Raw genomic sequence first — 25,700 nt, 5'->3', positions numbered from 1 at the left:
TTGAGTGTCTGACTCTTGATTTCAGCTCAGGTCATGATCTCATGGTTTTGAGAGTTCAAGCCCCACGTTGGGCTCCGCGCACTGTGCAGAGCCTGCTTGGGATTCTCCCTCTCTCTCTCTGCCCCTTTCAAATAAATAAACTTTAAATAAAAACAAAACTTAGCAAAATGGAAGGGGAGAGTATAAACAGTGCCTCCCAAAGGAAAGAAAAAGCATGACCCCGAAGGGTGACCAGAGTAGGAACAGAAACTTCCTTCCAACTTTCAAGGAACAAGTAATTTCTCTGTTCCATAATGTGTTCCAGGGCCTAGAGAACAGTGGAGGGCTTCCCAGCTCCTTTTAATTAACTAGTTCACAGAGGTTTACAATCCCCAAGCTGTTTTAATTGGAAGGAATGCTGCAGAATGAAAATAACAACAGCTGATAGTTATGGAACTTTCTCTATGCTGCCAGGTGCTGTGTTAAGTCAAAGATGGCCATTTAATCCTCTTGACAACAAGGGAAGGTAGAGTGCTATTGTTGCTCACTTCTGTGCATGAAGTTAGAGCCTCAGGAGGTCAAGTGCATTGCTCAAGGCACCCAAGTTGGTCACAGCTCAGGCCTCTAATCTTGTTTCCACCTTCAGAGACTACACTCTTAACACCACACCATTTAATTTTAACCTAATAAATCTGCAAATATTAGGAAATGTACAATTTCCTGAAAAAATATAAAGCACCCAAACTAAAAAAATATTGGGGGGGTTATAAACTTCCTACCAACTCCCAGGGAGCAAAGAATTATGAGCCACAAAATGGTCTGAGTCATAAAAAACAGGTTTCCCAATGAATTTTATGCCCTAGTCTGTGGGTTGCAAGAGCATCCATTTCTTGACCTATCATCTTCTCTGTCCCCAAAAAGAATCCCTACAAGTGAATAATAGCTAACGTTTTTATCTGGACTTTACGCCAAGGCACTATGACTTTCTATGCAGTAACTCCAACCTAGGAACAATGATCTGCAAAGAGACACAGAAAGGCTGAGCGGTTGTGCACAGACTCACAACTTGCAAGTGAGAGGACTTGTATCCAAGGCCAAAGCAGGCAGTAAACAAAGTCAGCATCTTTTTTTAAATTTTTAAAAAAATGTTTATTCATTTTTAAGAGGGAGGAGGAGGGGGAGAGGGAGAGGGAGGGAGAGAGAGAGAGAGAGAGAGAGAGAGAGAGAGAGAGAGAAGGGGAGGGACAGAGAGAGAGGGAGACACAGGATATGAATGAAGCAAGCTCCAGGCTCTGAGCTGTCAGCACAGAGCCCAACGGGGCTCAAACCCAGTAACTGTGAGATCATGACCTGAGCCGAATTCGGAGGCTTAACCGACTGAGCCACCCAGGCACCCCCAAAGTCAGCATCTTTAATACACTTCCTATGATCCTATGGTAATGAATCTGAAGAAAATCCTATCGGTGGCATTCCCACCACGCCTGAACAAGTCTGGACAATTCCTTTAAACTCCCAACAGAGCAGTTCGGGACCCAAAAGATCTTCCTTGAAAAGAGGTGGGATCCCACGCCCGGTAAACGCTAGAACCCTAACGGCACTACATCAAAGACCACGCGTTGCACGACCCCGTTTGCACGGAAGGCCCGGAGGAGGGACACGTAAAGAGACAGCAAGGACTGCAGCGGCTGCGAGGGGCTGGGGGCCGCTGCCGAAGGAGGCGCACGGGGTGCGAGGGGGTCCTGCGAGGGGTGTCGGAGTCGGCCTAAAACGGGATCTGGGGGAGGGCTGCACAACTTTGGACACGTGCTCTCAAGGACAGCGGGGCTGCGCACTTACAGGGGGTGGGTTTTCACGCACGGACACACCCATCTCTGCGAAAGCATCCTCGCGGCCGCTCATGCTCATCCAGGACCCCGCACCCAGGCTTGCTCTCCCTCGGGTCTGCGACGCTCACGGGAAATCCCCAGTGCAGAGAGCACGCGGACCTGGGCAGGGCACAAGACCGGCCGGCCTTCGGCAGCTGCTCCGGAAGCCGCTCGGGGGACTGTTCAGGGGACTGCTCAGGGGACGCCTCAGGAGTCGCCGCTGGAAGAGGAAACCCAGGGTCCAAGCGGCCTCGCGGGCTCGAAGTAGACGCCCAGAGCGACGGCCCTGGAAGGCGCCACCCCCAACCCAGGGCCTGACTCTCTGCGCATGCGTCCTGGGGTAGGCCCAAGCCAGGCCGTGGGAGTCCCCCGCATTTGCCCGTGGCTACGGAGAACAGGCAGTAGAACCACGTACCCGTCTTGTTGTGGTCTTACAGTTGCCGGCCTCCAGGCGCTTCCCCGGCTCGCAGAGGAGGACCAGGTGGAGCCCAGCGAACAGGCATTTCCCGGTCAGGCCATGGGTACTGAGTGCGCACGCGCGCCCTGCCACCCCGGCGCAAGGGCACCTGGGAAGCCCTCGGTGGCGGGAGAACAGCCCTGCGGTGGCGGGAGAACAGCCCTGCGGCGGCGGAGAGACTCTCAGCTGGGACAGTGGGACGTCCGTCGTCGTGCCCGGGGGCCTCAGGTGGTGTGTTTTCAGTCGCCTTACCTTTACGTCATGATCTAAGCACTGCGCTAATCGATACAAAGTCAGTTCCGGTTTAAGAATTTTTACCATATCCATTCTATTCCGGCGGAAAAGAGAACTGATTCCAGCAGTTGACTGAAATCACAGCCCTGTCAGGGCAAGTGCCCACAGTGCCTGGCGCAGAACCGATGCTGCCTGACTGCTCCCCGAACGGCTGGACGAAGTCCCCCCAAACGGGCATGCTGTGTCTGGACCCAGTTGCTGGTAAGCGAACCATCTGTTAGATGGGCCGATAAAACCAACTTTTTCGTTTGTCGCAGAGTAGCCTGGGGTGAGAGGTAGGGTTGCGGGATTCAGCGAACGCAAACGGAATAACCCAGTTAAATCTGGATTGCGGGGAGATGACAATCTTTGTAGGATTAGGTAGGTCCCACTTGGGCACACTGGGTTTCCTATACTTTTATCTGAAACCCTAGTGAGAAGGCAACGTGGTCAGGTGGGGAGGGAAGACGACTGCATTCCTCTTAGACAACCGAAGAAGGAAACGAAAATGGGTGTCTGTAATTTATAAGTAATTACCGAGCAGGTCTGAAGACCATCCTTGAGAAGCTTTGATTTATAAAGTGCCTGGCTCTCTGCTAAGGGTTGTATTTATGTTATCTTAAATGTTTGTTTATTTTTGAGAGAGAGAGAGAGAGAGAGAGGGTGAGTGAGTGGGGGAGGTGCAGCAAGAGAGGGGGACTGAGGATCCGAAGCGGGTTCTGTGCTGACAACAGAGGGCCTGATAGGGCTGGAACTCGAGAACCGTGAGATCATGACCTGAGCCAAAGTCAGAGGCTCAACCGACTGAGCCACCCAGGCGCCCCCTGTGTTATTTTACTTGAAATTTCGTTCGCAGTGGGGTAATTCTTCTTACTTTACCAATGAGGAAAGAAGCTCCGAGATAGAAAGTCACTTGTACGTTCCCACATTTTTATTCAGTCACCCCCAAAATATTTACTGAGAACTGACTGAGTGCTGATCTGGTGTTTTGATTCCACACACAGTCAGCCTCCTGAGCTGGAAAATTCCATTCCCTGCCCACTCCTCAGCCTCCCTCCCTTTCCCCACTCCAGCTGCAGTTTCCATGGTAACAGGCAGAATCTGCCTCCATAGCTAACAAGAGCTAAGAGCTCTTGAGGGGGAACAAGCCAGAACCATTGACGTCAACCTAGCCTGGCTGGGGGATGGGGAGGACTGCCTGAAGCCTTCAAGCCTCCTCCATCGGTGATTTATGCAAGACTTTTATATGTGTGAAAAATCTGTCCTTGGATGGGGGGGGTGGGGGTCTCTGCAGAAGAACAAAATTTTGGCTCTGTGAACCTTTGCGGAGTCCACACGGTTGTGGGTTTTCAGTTCAGAAGCTGCTGCAAGCAGCAGTGACGTTAACATGCGTATATACCATTTATTAATTCATTTAGTCTGTCATTCAACCAGTAGTAATTGGTGGGGTGGTGGCATTCTATGTGTCAGGCATTCTGTTGCTAGATCCTGAAGATATGATTGCTGTCACCACATTCATGGTTGGGGCGCCTGGGTGGCTCAGTCAGTTAAGCGTCTGACTTTGGCTCAGGTCATGATCTCATAGATGGTGGTTTGGGCCACATCCGGCTCTGCCCACTTTGGATCCTCTGTCTCCCACTCTCTGTCCCTCCCCGACTTGCTCGCATGTACGCTCTCTCTCTCTCTCTCTCTCTCTGTCCCTCCCTCCATCCCTCCCTCAAAAATAAATATACATAGGGGCGCCTGGGTGGCTCAGTCGGTTAAGCGGCCGACTTCAGCTCAGGTCATGATCTCGCGGTCCGTGAGTTTGAGCCCCGCGTCGGGCTCTGTGCGGACAGCTCAGAGCCTGGAGCCTGTTTCAGATTCTGTGTCTCCCTCTCTCTCTGACCCTCCCCCGCTCATGCTCTGTCTCTGTCTCAAAAATAAATAAACATTAAAAAAAAAAATTAAAAAAAAAATAAATAAATATACATAAACACACACACAAAACCCAAAAAGCCATTCGTGGTCTCTACCTTCCTGTTGCTTACAGTGTAGCAGGAGAAACATGTATTTATTTGCTCATTCTTCAGTATATTCTGAGAGGCCATTATGTGTGAGGCATAGATTAGAATCTGGAGGACACAGAGGTGAGTTTTAAAAACAAAACAGGGGCACCTGGGTGGCTCAGTTGGTTAAGCGTCCAGCTTCGGCTCAGGTCATGATCTTGCGGTCCGTGAGTTTGAGCCCCGCATCAGGCTTTGTGCTGACAGCTCAGAGCCTGGAGTCTGCTGTGGATTTTGTGTCTCCCTTTCTCTCTACCCCTCCCCCGCTCATGGTCTCTCTCTCTCTCTCTCTCTCTCTCTCTCTCTCTCAAAAATGAATAAATGTTAAAAACAATTTTTTAAAATAAAACACTGTACTGCATGGAAATGACTGATGGGATCAACGTCAGATGTTAAACAGATCTTCGCAAACACAGCAAATATTTACTGGGTACCTCCTATGGTGTCAGGCACTGTTTTAGGCAAAGGGGCTATAGCAGTGAGCACAATAGATTTGGTATCTATTCTTATGGAGCCTACATTATGGTAGAAAAAGACAGAAAATATGTAAATGAATCAGTGTTCTTTCTTACAACAAATAGGATACTCAACTTAAATTGACTTAAATAAAAATGATTTATTGGCCCAATTAATTGGAAATGCCAGAGATATAGATGGCCTCATCAATATTTATAAACATGATTTATATTATTGCAGACATTTATAGTTTTCCTGCCCAGTACTCTTTCTCCCTGCTTCTTGCCACAGCCCTCCTTTGTATGGGGAACTGATGGGTATCTGACCCAGGTCTGGTCAGTCACTCTGCTCCATTGCTGTGCCTGTAGTGATTGGTTCAGGGATGAGTACGTGACTCTAGATGAGCCACTCAGAGACTTACCTGGAAGTGTTCCCTGGGAGCTATGAGGAATGACATTCTCCTTGCTAGGGTGTGCACCTGGGCTGTGGCCATCTTGTCTGCCTCTCAGGGAATAAAGCAAGAGAGTTAGAGTCCCCTACTCTCTTCTGCTGCTTAGGTTAGAAAATGTATGTACTGTGCTTAGCACAACGTAAGCTCTCAATGCACGTTAGCCAGTGTTGTTAGTGAGTTACAAAAGGGAGCAGCGAGAGGAAATTCTTTGTAGGGACTGGAAGACTGTGGGTTTGTTGACCACTTCAAAGTAAATGCAAATCAGGTCTCTCGGAGGGCATGGAATGAAAATGAATGGAGGTACACAGTGTAGAGGAATGTGTTGTCCAGGCTGTGGTGAGGTTTTATGAGCTATCCCGGATTCACTGCATAGCCCAATTCCCTGGATTCAGAATGCTTGGACCAACCCATCAAGCTTTCACTGACACGGCCTGGGTACGTCCAGACTGCTGTAATGGAAGTATCATAAACTGGATGGCTTATAAACAACAAGTATTTATTTCCCACAGTTATGGTGGCTAAGAAGTCCACAATCATGGTGATGGCATATTTGGTGTGTGATGACAGCCAACCGAAGGGTACAGTTTGACCCACAACAGCAAGTGTACCGCCCTCTTTGCTGGTTCCTCTGCTTCCACTTTTCCTTCCTTCTTCCATTCATTTCCCAGCCTAGGCCAGTGTGAACTTTCTAAAATGCAGATAGGACCAGAGGCCTGCTGTGAGTTTGGGGGCTCATCGGGGCCTGTTTTTTTCTTTTTTTTCCTGTATTTCAGGAAATAAGGCAGAGCCACCTTAGTCACTCTCTGCCCTCTTTTTGGATGGTGAATGTGGAAGCCTTGAGAAGGATGGAGCCTTGAGTCAGAATGCTTCAGTTAGCGCTTGTCTCCTTTCTCCTCTCCTACCAATTTTCCTCCCCTTATTTCTCAAGGACCCAGTTCTTCTTGGAGAGGGGAGCACAAGGTAGAGGGGAGGAAATGTATTCCCAACACCATCTGCCTCAGTTGGCCTTTTTCTCTCTCAGTCAGGGCCAGTGTAGGGGGTATAATGGTGGCCTGCCCCCAGAAAGATACATCTTCATCCAAATCCAGAGAACCTGTGAATGTTACCTTATTTGGGAAAAGGCTGTTAGCTGGTGTGATTAAATTAAGAGTTTTGACGTGAGATCATTATGGATCACTCGAGTGGACCCTACCAATGACCAGTGTCCTTATAACACTGAGGCAGAGAGGGGCACCTGGGTGACTGTTGGTTAAGCATCCAACTCTTGGTTTCAGCTCAGGTCACGATCTCACGGTTTGTGAGTTTGAGCCCCACACTGGGCTCTGCTCTGACAGCATGGAGCCTGCTTGGGATTCTGTCTCCCTCGCTTTCTGCCCCTTCCCCCGCCCTTCAAAATAAATAAACATTTAAAAAGAGCGAGGCAGAGAGGTTAGGTGGAAGAGAAGGCAGTGCGGAGGTGGAGGCAGGTGCATCCAGTGGGCAATTGACTGACGGGGGCAGGACTCTCACCCCGCCTGAGTCAGGCCTCTGGGAATTGCTTATCCACTCACTGTTGGTATGTGATGGGGGAATACTTGGTTTGCCTCCCTGCCCCGACCTGGGTGTGACGCCTCACTCTCAAGGAACCTAGCAGCTAGTGAGCTCTGCATACGTATCTGAATCCATTGCCTAGGATGCTCTGCACTCACCACACAACCGTCCCTGTGCAAGGAAGCATGGCATGAATTAGCAAAGGAAAAACACCAGGACAGGTCATGAGGGAGACCATGGAAGGAAGGAAGAAGCACTATGCAGTTTTGTGCCTTCCACGTGCCTTTTTTCCTGGTTTTGAACAATTTCCATTTTGCACTGGGCCCTGCAAACTGCAACCAGTCCTGCCTTCAGGAGTTAATACTTTACCCCCAGTGGGTGTATACGATCAACTCTACCTCTTTCAGGAACTCCTCTGCAGAAATATGCACCTAAACATGATCCTGGTCTTGCAGAGAGCTAGCCATCTGCCTGTGGTGAAGCACAGCTCTTCTCGGAGGCCAGGGCAAAAACTTGGCCTGTGTCCTTGTCAGTCTCCTCAGCACACCTGATATAGCCCATCACTCACCAGCCCTGCCAATTTGGCCTCCTGAAATAGCTCTTTTCCTCAGGCCTGATCTCATTGTTTCCAGTACAGAGAGGGCCACCACTACCACCGCTTGGACCCTGCAATCAAGTCCTAATCCCTTTGCATTTTTACCTCTTCGAATCCATTCTCCATGCCTTTTAAAAATGAAAATCAGACCATCATTCCTCTACCTAAAATCCTCCAAAAGATTCCTGCGGCTCTTTGGCTGAAGACCCACCTCCCCTCCAAGGCTCGTGTGGAGTGGAGACTCCCAAGTTCTGTTTGGAAAGTCCATGGAGTGGCAGTTTTGGCTTAGAAAACAGAACGTGTCTAGAAGCTATATTGGCATCACCTTATGAACAACTACATCATATTACTGTTCTAAGAAAATAGACAACGTTCATCAATACATACTTGCATTTTGGGGTGTGTGTGTGTGTGTGTGTGTGTGTGTGTATGCATGCGTATACCTTGATATAGATACAGGGAGGTGACACATAGTAACAGTAAAAATATTCCCATTCTCTTATGGTTACATTCCAGATATATTTTGGAATTTAGTTCATTGGACAGTAATCAGGGCCTTTCTCCGTAGTGGCCATTGTGAAGGGGATTCAGGACACTGAACGGTTTTATTAGAGCATGAACGGGGGTAGACTGTCAGCCCCAAGATCCAGGGTTAATCAGTGGGAAAGATCATTACCAGGGGCATGTTTGTCTGGTTTTGAAATGTGGATGGAACTTTGGAAGATTGGAAGTTCCAGTCCCTGTCCCCCACACCCACACATCCCATAGACTGCACTGCATATATTGTGTAGTCCTTGCCTGGCCTTCAGCCCAGGAATCAAGGGAACATTCTGAGGTGGGGCATTGGCGGGAGGCCCTGTGTGAACTTTTGAAGCTCACTTTCCTCAGAGAGCACAGGCTTCGGCCAGAAATCTCCCTTTCAACCTGTCTCCAAATCTCTGTACCTGTTCAACAGTTGATCACCTCCCACCATCTCAGAACCTGTCAACTGGGTCCTTTTGTATCTGTTCCATCACCATGTCTATGTTGCCAGCTTGTCTCTCTGGACAACTGTCTCCTACGTGTGCTCCCTCCTCCTGTCACCTTCCACCCATTCCGCCAAACATCCAGAGTGGCTTCCATGGCCCTTACAATAAATTCCAAGTCCCTCAACCTGGGTCACATGAATACCTCTGACCTGGCTCTTTGTCCCAGACTTCGGCTTCCTCTTCATCCTTGTCTCCTAGCTCCCCCCGCCTCCAGCCGTAATGACCTTTCTTTCTGTTCTCTGTGGAGCCCACGCTTTCTCTCAAGATTTGTCTGGGCTCATTGCCCATGCTTTGTTCCTCGCCTTCTATTTTGTATTAACCATGTTTCCAGCTTCTGTAAATGTGATGCTGTCATATCTGCCCTACATGCCTATACTGGACAAGCCAGTATCTTATTTTCTGGATAAGCCAGTAGTGTGCCTATGTCTCCTTGCCACGGCCTCCTGCCTCCCTCACTGCACCCCCCTCCTCAGGAGAAGCCTTCTTCCTGGGGGTGTGCTTTTTTTTTCAAATGCAGATTCATCAATCCCCGGTCTATACATTCCTGACCACACCACCTTTTGTCAGCTTCTCACACTCTGGACCACCATTCCTGTGCTTTAGTTACCCCAGAGCCAGGTACCAGAGGACCAGGGACATCACCTGTGCCCCACAACCCACTGAAATTATTCAGTGTAGCGAATCCTAACCTGACTTATTCTACCTCACCTGTTCCTTTTTTTCAGAAACCACAATAAAGGATCTTACCCACATTTCTCCCCGGCTCCCTCTGCCTCCTGACTGGCCCTTATAGACCTGTAGGGCATGGTGTGCCCTTCTTGGGAATTGTAACAAACTATCTTTTTTTTAAAGCTTGCTTGCTTGATTGATTGATTGTAATTGCTACACCCAACAATGGGGCTCAAACTCAACCCCAAGATCAAGAGTTGCATGTTCCTCCAACTGGGCCAGCCAGGTGCCCCAACAAACTATCTTTTTTTTTTTTTTTAATTTTTTTTAACGTTTATTTATTTTTGAGACAGAGAGAGACAGAGCATGAACGGGGGAGGGGCAGAGAGAGAGGGAAACACAGAATCGGAAGCAGGCTCCAGGCTCTGAGCCATCAGCCCAGAGCCCGACGCGGGGCTCGAACTCACGGACCGCGAGATCGTGACCCGAGCTGAAGTTGGACGCTTAACCGACTGAGCCACCCAGGCGCCCCACAAACTATCTTTTTAATGACAGTCATCTTCTGATCTGTTGGCCTTGCTGCACCTCACATTTCCTGTTGATATACTATATTTTAGAACACATTCTCACACCAGTTCCTTCTAAATAGGCTTCCATTCACCCCACACCCCTGAAATTGCTCTGCTCAAAACCTACTATGTTGTTAGATCTAGTGGTCACTTCTGTGTCCTCAGGTTATGTGGCTTCACCATGGCCATCTACACAATTGACCTCTTTGTCTTTCTTAAAAACACTTTCTTCTAGTGCCTTCTTTGACCCTCTGTTCCCTTGGTTTCCTGGCCCCACTTTCTCCTTCTAGCTTGTCTTCTTTTGCTTTTAGATATCAAAGCTGAAGATGTGCACATCCTTTGACTAGGCCATTCTCCCATTCTCGTTCAAGGAGCCTAGATGGTGACTCCCAGGAAGGCATACTGAGCGAGGAATAATAATCGTCTCCAACATTGAGTATTTCATCTATACCAGTTGTGTTCTAGACACGATAAGCAATTCAGATCATGTTCCTCTTTTCATTGAGCTGACAGTCTTGTGGGGCCAGAGTCATCATCAAACAAGTTGAGAATAAGGAAGTTCCCACAAGTTGGGAAAAGACGCGTTGGTCCCCAGCCAGGGAAACAAACAGCCACCAGAATCAGTTTTAAACCCATTCAACCGATCGGTGAAAACTCGCCTCAGAGAATGCACTTTTTGCAAGCCAAACAATCAGTGTCAGCACTTTGCTTTGGAAAGTCAGCCACTGAAAGAGCTCATCAAGGATGGACTCACTCTGATAAACACGCCTATAAGTGCCAACCAATCAATAGGGGTCTCACTTGAGAGACCACGGTCCTGTAGATGATGTCAACCTGGTTGTGTCCCAGAAGGCCTGCCAAACCCTGAGCTCCAAATTCTGTATAAAGTCAGTCGATTCTGTACAGAGGTGACCCAACCAGCCTTGTACTCCCCCATTATGGTAAAAAAAAATGAGTGCAGCATTGACCTTTTATTTCACATACTGAATTGTATTCGTCTGCTAGGGTTGCCATAACAGAGCACCACCATGGTAGAAATCTATTTTTGTGCAATTCTGGAGACTAGAAGTCCAAGATCAAGGTGTCTACAGGGTCAGTTTCTCTTGAGGCCTTCTTTCTCCTTGGCCTGTAGATAGTGTCTTTCCCCTGTCCCTGTGTATATGCAAATTTCCTCTTATAGGGATAGTAGGCAGATTGGATTAGGGTTTACTCTAATGACCTCATTTTACCTTAACTGTCTCTTGAAGGGTCCTATCTTCTAGTACAGTTTCATTCTAAGATACTGGGGTTAGGACTTCAACATATGAACTCAGGGGATATAATTCAGCCCATAACAGAGTAGTAGTCTTATTGTGGGATTGTGTGTGTGTGTGTGTGTGTGTGTGTGTGTATGTGTGTGTGTGTGTTTAGTTTTTTAATGTTTATTTATTTTTGAAAGAGAGAGAGAGACAGAGCATGAGTGGGGGAGGGGCAGAGAGGGAGGGAGACCCAGAATCTAAAGCAGGCTCCAGGCTCCGAGCTGTCAGCACAAAGCCTGATGCTGGGCTAGAACTCAGGAACCATGAGATCATGACCTGAATTGAAGTTGGACGCTCAACCAGCTGAGCCACCCTGGCACCCCTATTCCTGCATTTCTAAGTTTTCTGTGCTTTCCTCGGAATATGTCTCTTTCCTCCAGTAGGAGTGACAAAGTATTACCCCTGGTTTTTGGACACATGCCACAAGTTCTCCCTATGAGCAAAATTCATTTCACCTAAGTCTTTATATTCTGGGGTGCCTGGGTGGCTCAATTGGTTGTGTGTCTGACTCTTAATGTAGGCTGAGGTCATGATCACATGGTTTGTGGGATTGAGCCCCACGTGGGCTCTGCGCTGACATTGTGGAGCCTACTTGGGATTCTCTCTTTCCCTCTATCTGCACCTCCCCTGCTCATGCTGGCTTTCTCTTAAATAAATGAACATTAAGAAAGAAAGAAAGAAAGAAAGAAAGAAAGAAAGAAAGAAAGAAAGATTGTAAAAAAAAATTCTCTATATTCCAGATTGCCCATTCATTGCTTGCCTGCCCCTCCTACCTAACACAGTATCAACTTGGGGAATTTAATGTTCCTTGAGCAGAGGTAGACTGGAGAATAGTGAACCTATGGTGAAATCATGCGGTAGTAGCCTTTGCCTCAGGATGTAATTAGCCTCAGATTGTTTCTCCCTACTGTCCTGTCCTCTCCCTTGGAAAGTAAACACCAATATGGTGAATTGCATATGGCCAGAACCAGTGCTTTCCACTTCACACAGCCTCAGGGTCTAGGCTTGCATAAGGTGAATCCCCCAAAATTTAAGGAGACACCAAAAAACTCAGTGCCAAAGATAAATAATGTTTGAATGCAATGTTTTATTTATTTATTTTTTTAAACAAAGTTTTTTTTAAGTTTATTTATTTATTTGGGGGGGGGGGCAGAAAAAGAGAGAAAATCCCAAGAAAGTTCTGCATCCCAACGCAGGGCTCGAACTCATGAACCACGAGATAGTGACCTGAGCCAAAACCAAGAGTCAGACGCTTAACCGACTGAGCCATCCAGGTGCCCCTGAATGCAACATTTTAAAGAATCAAAATGAATGCAAAACAATCTGTGATGAACAGTACCAACATTTTAAATGAGGCCATCTGGCATTGCTGATTTTTCCGTTACCCTCAAGCTCTGACATAACGTGGCATGGCACTGTTACTGACACTGTCTTTAGAATTCTTTTAAAAAAATTAAGTTTTAAAATCACAAATCAAAATTTTTAATTAAATTAAATATTAGAATCAAAAATTTAAATGAAATTAAAAATTTTAAATCTAGAATTTTAGTGAAATTAAGATTTTAAAAATCTAAAAGTTTTGTATTTTGTTCACTATGGATTCTTTGGCATTCATTTTGATTTTTTAAAAAACAATCCACTAAAATGTTCTTTATCTCAATTCCTGAACTTTCAGCCTATGAGGGCAATGCCTCACTCACCTCATCCTAATCCAAGCTTTGCTCATCCTCTCCCATCCTCTCCCATGGCCGCCTCTTTCTCCAGCCCAGACCTCTGATCAGAGTTAGTTGACTCCTGGGCCTTGGTGCTTGGATGGCATTGAGCACCTGAAGTGCAAAGCTTGTAAGAAATCCGATCAGGTCTTTTTCAGACAGGACCTTCTTCCAGCAATTCCCAGCTCAACAAATGGGCCACCATCCATCCAGTTTCCAAGCCACAGAGCCAGAAACATCTCTGACTACTCCTCACACCTCTTGTACCAGAAAATTTATGGGCTCCACCTTCAAATACACCTTCTTCCGTCTGGCCTCCTCCCCTCTGCTTCTCTCTAAGCACCCCCTTTTTCTTCATCCCCAGCTTTTCTCATCTTTTGTCAACTCTTTCTTTTTTTTTTTTTTTTTCAACGTTTTTTATTTATTTTTGGGACAGAGAGAGACAGAGCATGAACGGAGGAGGGGCAGAGAGAGAGGGAGACACAGAATCGGAAACAGGCTCCAGGCTCCGAGCCATCAGCCCAGAGCCTGACGCGGGGCTTGAACTCACAGACCGCGAGATCGTGACCTGGCTGAAGTCGGACGCTTAACCGACTGCGCCACCCAGGCGCCCCACAACTCTTTCTTTTTAATACTTTGTATTTTATTCTTTCCAGTTTTGTTGAGATATGTAAAAAATCCTAAGACTCCACCAAAAAACTGCTAGAACAGATTAACAAAGTCAGTAAAGTTGTGGGATATAAAATCAATATACAAAAGTCAGTGGCATTTCTGTACACTAACGATGAATTATCTGAAGAAGAAAGAAAATAATCCTATTTGTGATAGCATCAAAACCAATAAAATACTTAGAAATGCATTTAACAAGGCAAGTGAAAGTTCTCTACACTGAAAACCAAACATAAACCATAGAAGACACAAATGAATGGAGAAATATCCCACATTCATGGATCGGAAGAATTAATATTGTTAAAATGTCCGTATGACCCAAAACAATCTACAGTGTCAATGCAATTCCTTTGCCAACTCTTGGCCTCCTCAACAAGGCTTGTCCTGACTTCTCTGTTCAAAAATGCAGCGCCTTCTCCCTTCCACTGATGAGGCCCCTTCCTTGACCTAACTCTACTCAGGCTTCCTGACTGGGTTCCCCAGTCTTCCACTCTGTCCTTGGCCTGAGTCAATTTGGCAAAACTTCCCTGTCATTGGTCTGATCACTTTCAGACTTGTATCACCCTGGCCTACCTTCAGCAAGAATCCTATTAGGTCAGTTTAGTAAAGAATTTACCTACTTCTTCATAATTTTTCACCCATCCCTGGCTGTAAATCTCCACTTTTCCTTATTATATTCAGAGTTGATCCTGATCTCTCTCCCCTACTGTAGTAGCCCCTACTTTGAAAGCCCATTGTATTAGCTCTCTTGAATAAAATCTTCTTTACCATCTTTGGGGTGCCTGGGTGGCTCAGTCGGTTGAGAGTCCCAACTCTTGATTTCGGCTCAGGTCACGATCACATGGTTCATGAGATTGAGCCCCCACATCAGGCCCCATGCGCTGACAGCAGGGAGCCTGCTTGGGATTCTCTCTCTCGCTGTCTTTTCCAAAATAAACAAATAAACTTAAAAAAAATATATATCCTATAAAAAATCTTTACCGTCTTTAACAAGCGTCATGAAGGGTGGAGGTGTTAGCTGTGCTGGTAATCATGTTGAAGTATATAAATGTGTCAAATCCACACATCGTACACCTTACACAATGTTATACGTCAATTATATCTCAATAAAACCGGAAAAAAGTGCCCTGAATAATTTTTCCTTTAACGCTGCCTAGCATTCTGTACCATCTTTAACAGGCTCACATATCACTTGCTAGAACACTGTATAATTTCCTGAATGATTCCATTTATCTTTTTTGGCTGTCCTCTCCTGTTAGTCCTAAATCCTGTTAGAACAGGGATTTTCGACTTGAGGCAATGTTCTGCCTGCGAGACATTTGACAATGTCTGGAGACATTTTTGGTTGTCCGAACTTGGGGGTGGGGGATGCTGCTGGCATCTAGTGGTGGAGACCAGGGACGCTGCTGAACACCCTACAAAGCACAGAGCGGACCCCTACAACAGAGATCATCCAGCCCAGAATGTCAGTCCCTCCAGGTTGAGAAAAGCCACGCTAGAATGTGAGTTCCATGAGGGCAGAAATTTCAGTGTGTTTTGTTCGCGGAGTTAGAACAGCGCAAGGAAAACGTTTTCCATTAGTGAATCACCTCCTTAGTGGTCTCCCTGCCTCTGTGTAGCCTCCCTCCAGCCCAGTCTTCAACATCAGCTGGGATGCCCGGGTACAGAGCTGACCAACGGCATGGCGGAAATCCCCCGGTAGTTCAAGTCCAGGTGGCTTGGCAACAGGAACCTGGCCCCTTTTGTGACCCGGGGAATGGAGGGGTAGCCCGGGCTCACGTTTCCAGGAGAGATTTGTTCCTGCCCATTTCCGGTATTCTCCCCAAATGTGCCTCCTGGAGGCCCTAATCCTCCTTCAGTAGGGGAGTTTAGGGGAAGGAAAGGAGTAGAAATGACCCCACACTGCTCCCGAACCTGTCCTGGCTGATCTGGCCTTCTTTCCCTGGAAGGAAGTGATGTTTTTACTCAGGAGTAAAATCTTGGCAGGTCATTAGCCTACACATCTCTTGGGAATGGGAATGCCTGTCATAGTTGTAAGGCAGAAGCATGGATATCAGTGCACCTGTCCCCCTGACCACAGTCCCCGTATACCACAAGCCACAAAGTCCTGTCCATTATGCCTCAAAACACCTTCTTCAGACAAGATCTCTCCACCTCCTTTGCGGGGCCCCCTGGCCCATTCCACCCTCATCTTTCTCCTGGATTACATCATCAGTCTCCTGATGGTATCCCTGCTTCCATTCCTGCCCACCCTCCGATTGATTCCCCACACAAGTAAGATTTTGCCACTCCCTTACTTCAAACCGACCAACACCCCCCGCTCCAATTGCTATTAGAAAAAAAAAAAAGAAGAAGAAGAAGCAGCAGCTCCGTTATTAAAAACCATTAGGCTTTGAGGCAGAAGAGGCTCTTTAATTTCCACTTAGGAGGGTTTAGGGGAACAATAAACCCTCCATAGTACGAAGTGAAGAGAGGCAATTGAACTCACCTTAAAGCTGTGTTTGTACATTTTTTCCAACTATGATACAGTATAACTCACTGTGAGTTATAAACAGATGATGGCTAAGAATATTGTGGGTGTGTATGTTGAGGTACCTACAGAGCTGGGTTTCCCAACATCAGCGCCTCTGACACTGATGTCTGATTATTCTTTGGTGTGTGTGGCAGTGGGGAGGCCAGCAGCATCCCTGGCCTCCACTCGTTAAGTGCCAGGAGCACTGCCCTTTAAATGCCAGGAGCACTGGCCACCCCCAGTTGTGTGGCCAAACTCTTCCCCAGACGTTGCCAGCTGTCCGCCCAGGGGCGGGGGGGTGGGGTGGTGGGGAGCGCAAGGTGTTTGGTGAGAACAGGGGCATATGTTCCTGAAAAAGGAAAAAGTGGGAAGCACAAAGTGGACACAACGCGTGTCAACTCCACAAAGTCAGGGGCTCAATCTTTGCTGTTTTGTAAGCCGTGGTATCCCTAGCACCTGAAACAGTGCTTTGCACAAGTAGGCACTCTGGTAAAAATTGCCGAATGAATAGCATCCTCACAATTTCATTACAAGTGGTTTTATGAATATATTTTCACTGGGAAGGTAATGTGTGAAAATATTCCAAAATGTTTCCAAGACTCATCTCTGGTTACTCTTGTGGGTAGTTTTAATTTTTTTCCACGTATGTATATATGTACATATGTGTGCATGCAGTTTCCAAAGTAGTTGCAGTGGGCACATACTCCGTTTAGCATGGGAAGAATAGAACAATCTTCCGTAAAAGAGACAAGAGATAGGCCAGCCTGGACAACATATTCCTTTCAAAGCCAGAACAACTGTGGCGGATTAAGTCCGGGCTCTGTTCTTCCTGCCCTTAGCCCTGTCCGCCCCCACAGCTGTCATTTGATCCAAGGACACATCTGCAGGCTCAGCAAATGGGGTAACACGTGGCTGGCCCTCCCTTGAGGAGATCCCTGCCCAGCAACTGCTAACCATCCCTATGTGAATGTGGTCCCATTTTTAGGGAAGGGTCACGGGTCAGCCATGTGGTTATACGCAAGGTGGGAACTGGGGAGCCCAGATCTTGTACATTAAGTTGTGCCCAACTGTCCTCGCCGATGTCTTTCAAACCATTCCTCTTCTCCCCCGTCTCTGTGACCACACATTAACTCCAGGTCACTTTGGACTTGAGTGGCATCTGACGCGCTTTGTGTACAGTCAGAAGGGTCATCACTGGAGAAAAATCTGTTAACATCGCCCTCCTTGCTGAAAAGCAGTCAGCAGCCCTTGGGATGAACACCACCCCCCTCAGCATTTATTGGACATTCCAGTAGAGCCAGGCTCTGCCCATAAATCCTGTTTCTTTTGCGGCCCCTCCACTCCAGTGGTCTCACTTCTCTGAACCCCTGTGGAATGGGCATCCTGACAGGTCCTACTTTAAATGACGTAAAAAGGAGTTCTTGGTGGATGCTGGATGCCCAGTGCCAGCGTAGGAGGATTCTTCCTAAGACCTTTTTCTAGGCATGGTTCGGTATCTCCCAAGACCCTTGTGAGTGCCAGACATTATGCTGGGGCAAGAGTAATGTGAGAAACAGGCTGGGTCTCTACCCACCCATTCTACTTCTGGCTATAGACCCAAAAGGATTAAAAGTAGTGTCTCAGACATTTGCACACCAATGTTCTCAGCAATATTACTCACAAAATCAAGAGTCAGAAGCAACCCAAGTGTCCGTTGATGAATGGATGGAGAAACAAAATGTAGTCTGTCCGTACAAATGGAATACTCTCCAGCCTTCCAAAGGAGGGAAATTCTGGCAGGTGCCACAACGTGAATGGACCCAGAGGACATCACGCTGAGAGAAATAAGCCAGTCACAAAAAAGACAACTACTGCATGAACCCACTTTTAGGAGGTACCTGGAGGAGTCACATTCATAGAGACAGAAAGTAGGATGGCAGGCACCAGGGGCTGGGGCAGGGGGAAACGGGGAGTTGGTTTTTAATGGGGCCACAGTTTCAGTTTCGCAGGATGAAGAGTTTGGGCATGGGTAGTGGGGACAGCTACCCAACAATGTGGAAGTACTTAACGCTATTGAACTGTACACTTAAAAATTATTAAGACAGTAAAATTTTACACCACGTGCATTTCACCACAATTACAAAAAAAAAAAAAAAAAAAAAGAAGGCAGACCGGGTTTCCACTCCCCACGTTTGTCACACTGCCCTTCTTGGAGGCCACTCTTGAGGGCCAGACTGGGAGCTATGGAGATCTTAGCCTGAAACCCCTTCCTTCCCATTGCCTGTCCTTCCCGGTTCTGTCTCCACTTTTCAGGACCCTTCTTCTGGGAGACTTTCCCTGATCCCACCCAGAATAAGAGAAGTCCCAGTGGCAGGCTGGTGCTGGCCTGCACGGGCTCAGAAGAGCTTCTGGAGCTCGTCTCTTTCCAGCCGCATCTTCAGTGACGCGACCTTGTTAGCTTGAAATCAGCCACAGTGGGAGGATTTACACGGTGGGCATTGGCGAGTGCTGCAAGCCATGCTTTTGTTCCCCCGAGGAGCCTGCTTCGCCTGCCCTGCTCCATGCAAGGGGACATTGTCTGGTTAAAGGATTTATCCTGGCAATGCGCACCATAGCTACAGTCTCTGGGAACTGACAACACAGTTAAGAACAATGGAAGTGATGGTTGTAGCCGTTGCTACAGATTGCAATGTCCCTATGGCCTCTCGCCCTTATGAGATCCTTACGCCAGCCCGGAGGCTTTGGCTTAAGTGTTGTCTCTTCAGAGGGGTCTTTTCCCAAAAACTCCAGCTGGAATAATAGTCCCTTATGCCCTCCAAAAATGGGTGTCACCTCCTATGTGGCCCCAGCCCCACAATTAATACCCATTCTTGGATGTGGATAACTGAGGTCTTCTCCAGGTTATTTATAGAGTGATACACAGACCAGCTACAAGATCCCTCCTCACCCTTCTGAAGCCTCTCCTACGTAGAAATTCCCAAGGAACCAGCAGGTTACCCTGTTTTATTATCTCCATTTTTAAAATCGGGGTAAAACACACAGAACATAAAGTTTACCATCTTAAACATTTTTCAGTGTACAACCCAGTGGTGTATTCAACACTGTTGTGAGACACAAGTCTCCGGAACTTTTTTATCGTGCAAATCTGAAATTCTGTACCAATGAAACAACAACTCCGCATTGCCCCCTTCCCTCAGCTCCTGGTAAACAGTGTTCTTCTCTTAGTTCTATTAATGTGAATGCCCTAAGAACCTCACAGAAGTGGAATCATACAATATTTGTCTTTTTGTGACAGGGTCTTTTTCAGTTAACATCATATCCTGGAGGTTCGTTTATGTTATAGCAGGTGGCAGGATTTCCTTCTCTTTGAAGGGTGCATAATACTCCATTGTATGGATGGACCACATTTTGCTTCTTCACATCCGTGTGGCTTCAGCCTCTTGGCCCCTGTGAAAAACGTTGCTGAGAACATGGGTGTGCAAATACCTCTTTGAGACCCAGCTGTCAATTTTTTTGGGTGTATGCCCAGAAATGGGATTGCTGGATCATAGGGTCCTTCTCTTTTCTTTTTCGGAGGGACCTCCCTACTGGTTTCCATTGCAGTCCCACCATTTTGGAATGCCACCAACAGTGTACACGTGTTCCATTTCCTCCACATCGTTGATGACACTGGTTTCTTTTTTTTTTTTTCTGTTGTGTTCTTTTTCCTTTTTTTTTTTTTTTTTTTTTTTGTAATCACCATCCTAATGGGTGTGAGAGGACATCTCATTGTGGGTTTAGTTTGCATTCTCTGATGATCAGTCCTGTTGAGCACCTATTTAAGTACTTGTTGGCCATTCGTATCATCATCCTCAGAGAAGCATCTGAAGTCTTTTGCTCCTTTATTGTTGAATTTAGAAGCTCTTTGCATATGCTTTGAATATTAACCCCTCGTTGGCTCTACCATTTGCAAACATTGCCTCCCATTCCATATGCCCTTTCATGTTGTTGATGGTTTCCTTTGCTGCGCGCAAGTTTTCAAGTTTGTTGCCTGCTTTTGCCTTCGTCGCCTGTGTTTTTGGTGTCACATCCAAGAAACCATTGCCCGTTGCCATTAATTTTAAAAGTTGTCTTGACCTTGTCAGAGCCCCCATTCCCTGGTCCGCCCCCCCCCCCCCCCCCCAGGAGAAAAGGAACAAATCTTCATGAGCTCCGGTGACTCCCCAGAACTTAGCACAGTGCCTGGGACGTGGGTATGTAAGATACTTGTTGCATGAGCCCCATTGTTGGGTGTCTGATAGAATTGTATTTATAGTTTACACCAGACTGTCCCAGGCAGGGTCTCTGAATTCCTGTAGTCGGCACTAGGGAGGGAGAACAGGGGCTTCCAGAGGGGAACCACCTGTCACTGACCTGTACTATGGCGTCTGAGGGATAGACTATGGCTCCTGGGGCCCCAGAGGGCTCTGTACCAGGCCTGGGAATTGGGAGCCTTCTTGCTCTTTGATTTGTAGGGTGCATGGGGTGAGACCCTTCTGCCCCTCTCTACCTGCTCCCCTCCTCTGCTCTGCAGGATTCTGGGGCCAAAAAGGGGGATATAGGAAGTTCCGGGTTTTGTCTGAATCCTTCTCACTGCTGCTAGAGACAGGCTTTACTGGGTCACCTGTCCCGAACGTGGATGAGAGCAGAGGCAGGGTCTCTGTCTACCCCATTCCTGGATATGAAAACATTTACAAGTGGGTCTGTGCTTACCTGCTTCCTGACACACATTAATAGAGTCGAGGCCTCCTCCATTCCTGGTATGAAAACAGTAACTATCTTTCCCTTTATAGGTGGATTGCATCCCTGAGATCCCGCCTGTGTACAGATCCTGTACAGGATCAGGGACAGTGTACAGGACAGGGGGCTTGCCTGAGGTTGCAAGACCAATGGATTGGGGGAACAAGCTTTCTTCCGGCCACCCGTAGCAAGGGCCTCCAGCCCCAGCTGGGGGGATTAAGGAAAGGAGGCTCCTGGCGTCCCTCAGTCTGGTGTGGCAGCCTGGGAGTGTCCCAGGAGAGAATGAGTGGGCCAGAGGGCTGGAGGCTCCAGATCAATCCAAGACCTGAAGGTCATTAGAGCTGTGGCCTTCAAATGAAGTTACTTGTAACCCTGGAGGCACGCACGCCCCCCAAGGCAGGGAAGAAAGAAGAAAGGCCGATTGTTTAAGAGAAGCAATTTCCCAGAGAGGCGCCAGTGATGAGAGGCACTCTCCAGATGAATAGCATACCTCTCCCCTGCCCCCCAGTCTCACCGAGGCCCATTGTCTTGGGCTGAGAAAACCCTTGGGACCCCAAACCAGGAGACAATTAGAAAGACTGCTTAGAGCAGGAGGGAGTAAAGGGGCCAGATCTGCTCTGACAAATCAAGGTTAAGGCATGAAGTGAAAGGAATACACTGGAAATAATGCTGTGCTTTCTGTCTTCCAGGACACTTACCCAGACTTGTAGGAGAAAGGCTTTCACTAGCTTTCACCGAAAGATGATTGTATATTGTATCTCCATCTTCAATAGTCAATAAATACCCAGTTCACTCTTAATTATTTCTCTGCCAGCATATTCCTCCCAATCCTTATTTTACTGGGTAAACTGGTGCAGGGCCCGTGTTGTGGATGCTACAATAAGTGATGGATGATCTACAACACAGTTATTATATATTATTAGTATTTATTGTTTTACACTTATATGTGAAATTGTATTCATACGTAGTTATGTATGAGATTGCCATATATAATATTGTGATACATATTTCATTGTATGTTATAAGATTAATATAATATAATCATAATAATCTACAACAAGTGAGGGACAGGGGCGCCTGGCTGGCTCAATGGGAAGAGCATGTGCACTTGATCTCAGGGTCATAAATTTGAGCCCCACGTTGGGCATAGAGATTACTAAAAAAAATAAATACATTTTTAAAAATAAGGCAGGGGACATACTCCTTTTGTAAGCTGCCACCTTCCAGCTTACTCAACTCAAGCTTTCTTCTTGAGTTGCTTTGAATACGGTCTCATTATAAACAATGAGTAATATTCATCCAAGATAAGCAGGTGAGCTGAGCTGTGTTACAGTGGGTGCTCACAGTAAGCTTTTGGTTGGATACTTCCAGAGATTGGTTCTTTGGTTTTTTGTTGTTGTTGTTGTTGTTTGTGTTTCATTTTTCATGTAGGGAAACTGAATCAGGAAAGGGAGAGGTAGTTTGTCCCAGAGCTAGTACACAGCAGAGCCAGGATTTGAACCGCGTGGTTTGGGAGGAACGAGTTGCACTAGTAGAAGCCCACTGTTCAGGACGTGGCTGTTTGGTGCTGCACGTGGTGCCACAACCTTCTTCTCACGTACTGTGCGGATCACAAGGGGCCTACCATCTCCTTCCAACACTGCCTTCACACCTGCATCTGGGCCCCGGTGTCTCCCCTCACTTGTTCCTCTGCGGGGACTGCTGCGCTCCTCCCTGAGGCCACCCTCCCCGCCTTGGATCCCATTCCCCTCTCTGGTCAAGGGCATCCCTCCTCACAGGCACCCTCCCCCCACATCCACACGGCTTTCTCTCCTCACTTCCTTCCCATCAGGCCTCTGCTTCTCACCTACACTGTCCCACGGAAAGGCCACTGCACTGACAGCTCTCAGAAGTACTTGACAACTTATCCTCTCCTTAACCAAGTCAAGATGCACCACTGACCCAGCTTCACTGGACCTCCATGGCGATGCTCTCCTCCAACCTTCTTCCTACCTCCGTGACTGTGCTCTAGTGGCCCAGCCTCCACGGTAGCCCCCAGTAATCCTCACCTTCTGGTATTCATTCCCTTGTGCCCTTACTTGGGTGATATGCCCATCCCTGAACTAATCACTGAGGCCAAAAGGACCTACCGCACTGTGGGCCAGACCTGGGTCCTTGGCCGCTCCTGGAGTCAGCAGGGTGGGGATCAGCCCCACCTGAACCATATGACAAGAGAGTAAGAGAAGAGCTAGTCTCAGAAGAGATGGAGTGAGTGCTTGGCCGGCAAAGACAGCATATGGGGTGGGATGCATAGTAGCTATGATGAGAAAAGTGAGGCATGCATGTGTGTTCAGATAGCGAAACACACCCGCTGGCCTCATTCAGATCCGCTTTCGTGTTTTCCGTCTACACTCACACATTTCTAGTGGAGTAGCAAATATTTCTGCTTACTTCTTTCTGTGCAATGTTCAGCAAGTGGGTCTATTCATAGTTCATGCTTATTTGGGGCTGCCTAAACGCGAAACACAGTTTGTGTGCTTTGTATAGATTTTCTTACTTTATCCTCTACAATCCTATGAGGTCATACTTTTTTTTTAATCATCACCGCTGCTTCCCACATGAAAATATGGAGGTACAGAGAGGTTAAATGACTTGTTTACAGACACATTGAAAATAATTAATGGAGTTGAGGCCGTATAGCATTCCTTAACCACCATATATTGTGTTGCATCTCTGGAATTCAATTTGTTTCTGTTTTTTTTTTTTTTTTCTTCACATTTTATTTATTTATTTTGAGAGAGAGAAAGAGAGAGAACATGTGGGAGGTGCAGAGAGAGAGGGAGAGAGAGAATCCCAAGCAGGCTTTACACTGTCAGCTTGGAGCCTCACACAGGACTGGATCTCAGAAACAGCTCAAACTAGTTTAGGCAAAGGGGGAATTTCTTGGCTCCTGTAACCAAATCCCAGAGGGGGGAAGGAGTGTAGCTGTCCTCAGGGTGGTGGAATGCAGCCAGCAGCTGTCTCTTCTACCACTTGAATCTGCATGTTGGCATCAGACTGTCACGCACATCTTCCCCATGAGGTCAGAACGGTGCTATTCCTAGGTTACCCGTCTGCAAGGATGAGTCTTACTCGCCTTGTCCTTAGACGGCTCTGAACTGGCCTGAGGTGTGCCACACACTCACCCGGTGCCCAGGGCACAGAGAATAATGTTATAGTAGGTCACCTTTGGTGGGAATATGGGTAGAGGAGAAACAGTCCCCAAAATAAGGGGTAGGGTTAATATCCCCAAAGAAACAAGGAGGAACCAGATCTCATTTGTGGGGTCTCGGGATCTCCTTCCTGGAAGCAATTACCTTTGAGGCCTCAAAGCTGAGCAGGAAATGATTGAAAAGAGGAGCAGGGGAGGGTCGAGCACAGGGTTGAGTGGACATATGCAGAAGTCTGGGGATGAGAGGGTTGAGGAAACCCAGAGTGGTTTTTTGCAGCTGGTGTGTAGAGGTGGTAGTTGTTGGGGAAGGCAGGGTGTACATAGGTGCAGAGGAAAACACAGGGGGTCTTGTGGAGCTTGAACTTGATCTCAAAGGTAGTGGTACACTTTGGATGGACATAAGGTGGTGCTTATCCGATACTCACACTCTTTAACCAACAAAACCCCCTTCTCCTTTTGGATAACCCCCCTCCCACCCCCCACCCCCCCAATGTATGGGACTCCTGGGATCTGTACCTGGTTAATAGAAACCACTGTAATTTGCTCCGGGATGGACATGTGACTCCATCTGGGCCAATGAGGGGCAGCACTCAAAGCTTTGTGGGAAAAGCCTAGGGATGGAGAGGGATGGATCCCTGATCAAGATTTTTTAAGAATCCGGGTCAATTTACGCCTGAAGCCAACCACCCTTGGGCTTTTCAGTTACTCAATTCAGTACACAACTTTTATTTCTGTTTGTTTGGTTTTGCTTTAGCAATTAGTATTTCTGTCTCTTGTCACTGAAGACGCGTCACTAAGCGCGAGGGGGAGTTAGGTTGGTGTTTTGGAAGGATGTCCCTTTTGAGATTGGATGTTGGAATGGAGAGAGCCAACGTGGAGGCAAGAAAGCAGAGGAGACATAACGGTGGAGTGGACTAGAGACTTGGGACACGTGTCTGTGTGAAGGGTCGTAAATGGAGACAGAAGCATGGAGGATACGAGAGGTGGAAGGCACATTTATGAGGTAGACGTCACAAGACATGGCAGGTCTTTGAATGTGGGGGACGGAGAAGGGGGGAGAGTCAGGGATGACTTTAATGTTTTCAAACTGAGTGGGGACAAGGGCTTAAGATAGGGGTTTTATCTGTCACACACATTTCCTATCTAAGTGACAGAAAAATAAACTCAAGTTGGTTTAAACAAAGTGAGTGGGAATGTCTTGTCTCCCTATCTGTAAAGTTCAGAGTGCTTCAGGTACGGCTGGATCTAGCATTTCAAGTGATGTCATTAAGATGAGATCTTCATTTCTCAGTCTCTGGGACCTGCTTTCCTCTGATCGGGCTTCATTCTGCCATAGGCTCTCCCCTCAAGATGGTGAAGATGCTACCAACAGCTCCAGGCGTGGGTGCCGCTTGCCATTGCAGCAGTGGAGACGGAGTGCCTCTCTCCCAGTAATTCTACTGAAGTTCCGGGCCCATCCGTGAGTCAGTCCCTGAGATGCTCGTTGGGTTGCACAGACCTGAGACCTGTATCCATTCCTAGATCAGAAGTGATGTCATTCCCACTCACCGCAAAGGGCTGAGAGTAGGGGTGGCCTGGCCCCTCAAATGAAATAGGAAGCTTGATGACCAAAATAAAGGGGAGTGCTTGTCGGGCGAGCAAACCAACAGGCACCCGATTCGATGA

The 25,700-nt window shown here is 47.4% G+C and overlaps 1 long non-coding RNA gene across 1 annotated transcript; it reads left to right on the top strand.

Moving 5' to 3' along the window:
* The first annotated feature begins 1,366 nt into the window (after positions 1 to 1,366).
* LOC132691259 (uncharacterized) lies at positions 1,367 to 25,700 on the top strand. The gene is made up of 2 exons (XR_009615666.3): positions 1,367 to 2,796; positions 25,372 to 25,700. It is a non-coding gene; the product is annotated as an uncharacterized LOC132691259 (long non-coding RNA).

Source organism: Panthera onca, chromosome E2 (assembly GCF_046562875.1).
Source record: "Panthera onca isolate mPanOnc1 chromosome E2, mPanOnc1 haplotype 2, whole genome shotgun sequence".
NCBI classification, from domain to species: Eukaryota; Metazoa; Chordata; class Mammalia; order Carnivora; family Felidae; genus Panthera; species Panthera onca.
Note: the sequence above shows the minus strand (reverse complement) of the source record. Positions and strands in the feature narration are given on the sequence as shown.